Source organism: Lynx rufus, unplaced genomic scaffold (assembly GCF_022079265.1).
Source record: "Lynx rufus isolate CCGP_SWC_20201006 ecotype Redwood Valley unplaced genomic scaffold, mLynRuf1.p SCAF_8, whole genome shotgun sequence".
Taxonomy (NCBI): domain Eukaryota; kingdom Metazoa; phylum Chordata; class Mammalia; order Carnivora; family Felidae; genus Lynx; species Lynx rufus.
In genome coordinates, this window is record NW_025814896.1 from 38,914,671 (window position 1) to 38,920,722 (window position 6,052).

The window sequence follows — 6,052 nt, forward strand, 5'->3', positions numbered from 1 at the left end:
AACTCTTCATTCCCACTGGATTCTTGACAGGGAAACTAAAGTTTTGTCTTGTAAAGCAATCATAAATCAAAAAATAAAGGAGAGCCAGAGAAAAGGCAAAAAGAGAGGAGCCTCACAAACCCATATCTCATTTCCAGGACTTGTTGTTGAGATGTTAGTATTTTACATAATAAGAGGTTTTATGGCTTAAATTCAAGAGGTGGGAATGCAGAAGTTAGTATTCCAGTCATGCCTACAGATTTTTCCAGACCTGACAATCAAGAATATGAGCAATTGTTGTGAAGCACAGTCTCCTCATTCAGCATATAAAGGTCAGAGAAATAATCTGCCTTTCTATACTTAGTCTTGGGGAACTGGGTTTTGGGAGCTGCCAGCAGCTTCATAACTTAACTAACAGAACTAAGCCTACATCAACATGACTTTACCATTTGTTCCAGAAAATTCTTGTCTACTAAATAACCTCAGTGTTTGCTCCAGGAGCTTCCTGAACATTTACTTATTTTCAAACAATGGACTACACAACCAGCCCCTTTTCAGGCCAACAAGTTGCTCTATGGGACAGACCTACTTGTTTATCAGAATATACTTTGCTCTAGAACCTTTATCTTTTTGTGAACTTTGCCCATTTGGAATCCCCACATTGAAAGACCTGCCTTAAACCACTCAAAACCAGATCTAAACCCCTACACACATGTGTTCTGACCTTTCCTTTTGAAGCTACTACTAAGACTTGGTCAAGGTGGTGTTCTCCCTTATTACAGTACGTAATAAACAGCTTTGCTTGATCAGTAGAGTACTGGTATGGTCTTTTTGGGGAGTTGGCAGTCAACAAATACATGTATTTCAACCACTTTTATATAGTCACAACCGTTAGCTTGGCAGTCTTGTTCTGTTAACCTGTTTCTACTTCTCTTATTCATTTGTTCATTCATTAAAAAAAAAAAAATTTTTTTAGTTCCACTGTGAGCCAGGGGAGATAAAGAACCTTGGTTCCTCATGTCATGACGTAAGGAGAAAAGACACTCATCGATGAATTCCACAAATATCAATGACTATAAACCATACTAAGTGCTATAAAGGAAGAGGGTGTTGTGCCAAAGAAACATTTACTAGGCCAACTATGGGAAATCCTCAAAGGATTACCCCACTGGGGCTGAGCTAGGAGGAATGAGTAATCTCCAGGTCTGAAAAAGGAGTCTGAACTGGAGTCTGAAGGACAACTTTGTAGGTTGAAGGAAAAATTCACCCCTTTTAGGTTAGGAATTCATTAACATTCTCTTCAATTCTTTTATCTTCAGGATCAGATAACCATTTTGTTTCTTCTGGCTATTTCTCTTTCACAGAAATGAAAAAGAAAGAGAAATATATTTCAAAAGGAAGAACACCAAAAAGAAAAGACAACATATCCATGTTTTTCATTGTTAAACTCCCATTTCCCAAAGGCCCTTTAAACCCCTGGTAAGAAGCAATAATGGTAAAAATGGAAGATCCCAACCTCTCTGAAAAACAGTCTGGTAATTTCTTATACTTATATTCTTATATAAATGTAATGGCGCCTGGGTGGCTTAGTCGGTTGAGCGACCGACTTCAGCTCAGGTCATGATCTCACGGTTTGTGAGATCCCTGCGTCGAGCCCCGCGTCGGTCTCTATGCTGACAGCTCGGAGCCTGGAGCCTGCTTCAGATTCTGTGTCTCCCTCTCTCTCTGCCTCTCCCCCACTTGCACTCTGTCTCTCTCTGTTTCTTGAAAATAAATAAATGTTCAAAATTTTTTTAAAAATGTAAAATACCATTTAACCCAGGATTTTCACTCCCAGGTATTTACCCAGGAGAAATGAAAACATACACCCTCACTTAAATATGAATATGACTTAAATATGAATATCCTTAGCAGTACTGTTCTTAGTAGTCCTGGACTGAAAAAAACCTGGTACTCATCAATAGTAGAATACATAAATAAATTGTGGTGTATTCATTTAGTGGAATACTATACAGCAGATAAAAATAAGTGATCTACTGCTATATGTAATAACATGGATACATCTCTGAAACACATTTAAAAGTCAGATGCAAATGAGTACATACCATATGATTCCATTTATATGAAATTCTATAAAAGGCAAAAAAAACCCACACCAATCTGTAGTAACAGAAAAGAGATCAGTGATTACTTAGAGCCAGAAGGAAAGGGGGGACTGACTGCAAAGCGGCATTAGAGAAACTTTCAGGGTTATAAAAATGTTTTATATCTTTATTGTGGTGGCAGTTACACAGAAATATGTGTTTTCCAAAATTCATTGAACAGTACATTTGAAATGGGTGTATTTTATAATATATAAATTCTACCTACATGAAATTGACCCCCCTTTTTTTTTTAATAAAATGAAGGTGGAAGAAGTTGGTTTCTAAATAAGACTGCTGAACCCTGCTCCAAATTTGATTAAGAGTCAAAGTTTTATGGCAATCTTGCTGCAGGGAAAGGAACTATATATATCAGGCTAATCCAAGGACTTACTTTGGCGGGGGAGGGGGGACGTTTTATGGGAAAAGAAATGGTTAGGTAACTTTTGTCAGACTAGATACCAAGTGAAAGAAACATCTAATTAAAGATCTTTAGAATCTTTACTAACAGTCAGCTGGGAGTCACCTGGAAGGATAAGTAACTGGTTTCTCAAATGTGATCTTAATCCCATTGGAATGCATCAGAAAATTGCATCTGCATTGATCAGAAATGCCAGTTTCTTCCTATGAGGGGGTTTGTGTATAATAACTCACAAAAAAGTCCAATTCCAGACAAAATTTGGTACAATTTTTTTCTTCCAAATATAAATTCACTAAGAAAAAAAAAAGATGGAAGGAAAACATTTAAAAATGTTAAGTGCTGTGATTATTTCTCAGTGATGGGATTTTAAAGGACTTTAATTTTCTTCCTTGTCTCATTTTTAAGACATTTTCTAGTATATCAAACGTATCACTTTTATAGTTCCAATAATGAGAAGGAAATGCTTTTCACCATCAATTAAATAAAGAATTCCATTTCTTCATTATAACATGTTTGATTATGAAAAATAAAGTAAGCAATATGAAAGTGCTGGCCTGGGATCCCATGGAGGACAAGCCATGCTTTCTCAATGGCACTAAGCTGAGGAATGAAGCAAGGTTAGGAAGGAAGATGAGGAATTCCTTCCCTAGAGAAGGAAAAATGCCAGGAGATGAGTGGTGCCATGGCCACCATGGCCATCGGGGGAGGAGCAGGGACTGATTTGCTCCTGTCAGTTCTCCTCACATTTTTTGTTCCTGTAGTGGCCAAAGACAGACAGATAACAAAGGTCCACCTGACATACAACAGCTTGCCCTGTGCCCCTGTCCATGAGCTTACGAGCTGGACTGAAACTCCTAGTTTTGTAAACATAGACCCAGGATTTGAAGTCTACATAGCTGACCCCTATGATGGGTCAAACTCGTATCTGCATTGAAATACCTATGCCCATTGAAAGAAAAAAACAACTTGAAGGAATCTAGAGTAATGTGCTTTTCATCAGGTGCCCTACCTAGCGCATCTTCCAAGACCAACTTAGGATGCATCTTTCTAAGTCAGCCAGCTCCTCATGCTGCAGCGTAGGGTATCTGTTGTGGAGATGAGGAAAAGAGAGAACTCAAAGGCAATTTGCAGATTTTGTACATGAGCCACTGAGTAAATGAGAATATCAATTGAAATGGTGAATTCTGGGGGAAGGAGCAGGCTTGGGGGTGGAGATGGGGAGACAGAAACTAAGGGTTCTGTGTTGGGCACATTATGAAATGCTTTATTGGGTGTTACAGTGAACATACCAAGTCAGGAGTTTGGAGTTTAGGTGCAGTTCAGGCTGGAGATTTGGGAGACATGATACTTAAGGCACCAGACAGAATAAAATCATCTATGGGGAAAAAGGGCTGATAACCAAGCACTGGGACCACCAACGTTCAGTGGCCAGGAAAAGAAGAGAAACCATAAAAGGATACTGAGAAGGAAACCAGGGAGGTATGAGGAAAACCAAAAAGCATTAAGTGTCTCAGAATCCAAGTGAAGAAAGTCTTTAATTCTAAATCTTCAACAACTCCAGTTTCTTATCTTTCAACAATCCTTTAAGCAATGGCTGTACTATTTCAGCCCAACAACCTACCACTCCCACACCTAATGAAAAGATATTTACTAAGATTAAGTATTTGGACAGTGGCCCAACATCCTCCCAGCCACCTGTGTGGTTGATTTTTCCTGCTCTTGCCCAGAGAAAGGAGAGCCAAAAACAAGTCCCCTGGATAAGAGATTTATTCTCTGGCCTTTATGATATAAAATGAGCCATCCCCCTTTTATACCAGCATTGACTGCCATGAACTAAGTGTGAGTTTAATAGACATGTTCTCCCAGTGAAAGATAGTTCCAAAGAGCATTCTTCTAGGGGTGTACCAAAAAAAAAAAAAAAAAAAAAAAAAAAAAAGCATTTCCTCTTTCCTTGCAGGCTCTGCACTGGTCTTGGTACCAAGAGGTAAACACACACACACACACACACACACACACACACAAATCCAACTCAGAGCAAGGATTCAAAACACCGAGCAGCTCAGGAATTGATTTTAGGAGCGGAAGTATCAAAGTTACCACCACCTAGCTCTTGCTAAGCCTTAGGCGTTGTAGCTAATCAGTTAGTAACATTGAAAGACTCCTTTTATGGAGGCTTCCCCACCATCAATGAACTCATTCTATATAAATATTTAGCCAGGCAATAAACTGGACAGCCTATATTACTCAACATCAGCCTCAAAAGACCCTCCCGATTTATATACACGGCATCTTGGTGGAGCAATACATTTTACACGCATGACATGGTCAGCGATAAATATACCAGGGTAGGTCAAAGCCTATTTGGTTCTCTGCTTTTAACTGTCTTGGGCTTTGTGTGTTTCTTTAATCAGTTGGATGATTTAGATAAACAACATGTATTAGTCTTTGTAAGTATAACATGCCTTGAACTTTCTCCAGATATTCATTCCCATTCATCATCGTAATAGTTGCTCCCCCTTGGCCATCATTAAGATTAGAAACGTCCTTGAACCATTTAATGATATTCCACAAGACTGGACAGACTTTTCATGCCTTGATGAATTGCGATCACTCAGCTTAGACCAATGAAATCGGATATCCTTTAATGTGCCTGATGACTTTAAGGAGTTTAGGGAAAGCAGTGCTCAGGAATCAAAATGGCTTCACAGAATAACCATTCATTTGAGGGAAGATGCATGATTTAAGTAAAAATTGATTAATGAGTTAATATCTAATCTGATAGCTAACTGTAATACATATTATTTCTCTGTTCATAATGCTAAATATGGTTTTATCTACAAGTGTCCATTTATTATAGAACTCACTAGAAGAAGGTATGATACAATTTTTTTAAAGCATAAGTTGGAGTGTTAAACAAGGTTCTTTCAAGTAAAATGACTTTTATATGTTCATACTGCTGATGAGGAAACCAATATAAAGACAAGTCTGGGCTAGAATGTGTTTAACTACCTTGGAGCTGAGAAAGACTAGTTGCCTCTATTTTATGGGCCTTTGCAGCTCCAGATGGTCACCATGGGAATGATGTGGCCCCCCAAATGTCTGTGCGACTTGGCAATTTGTCCCATAAATATCTTTAATATCCTCACAGATCTTTGTATTCCACTAACTCTGAAACCATTGACATCACTATGGTTTAGAGGTGGCTAACAATATTGGCGTATTTAAGTCATCTTTAAGTTCCTCTGCAGGCTATGATCTGAGACAACAGGGTTAAGAACAGGACGTGGGTGTATAATGGAGAGAATACTGTGCTTGGGTCAAAGAACCCTGGCTCTCTCACTGGCAATTGATAAAATTGCTTACAGGAGCATCAGTTTCTTCCTTTACTCATCAATTATTTATTAAACATCTACAACATGCCAGGTGCTGTTCTTGGGATACACGAGAGAGTGTAACAGAACGTGGGACTCACATTCCATTGCTAGACTTAACCAATATAACTTTCTCTCTT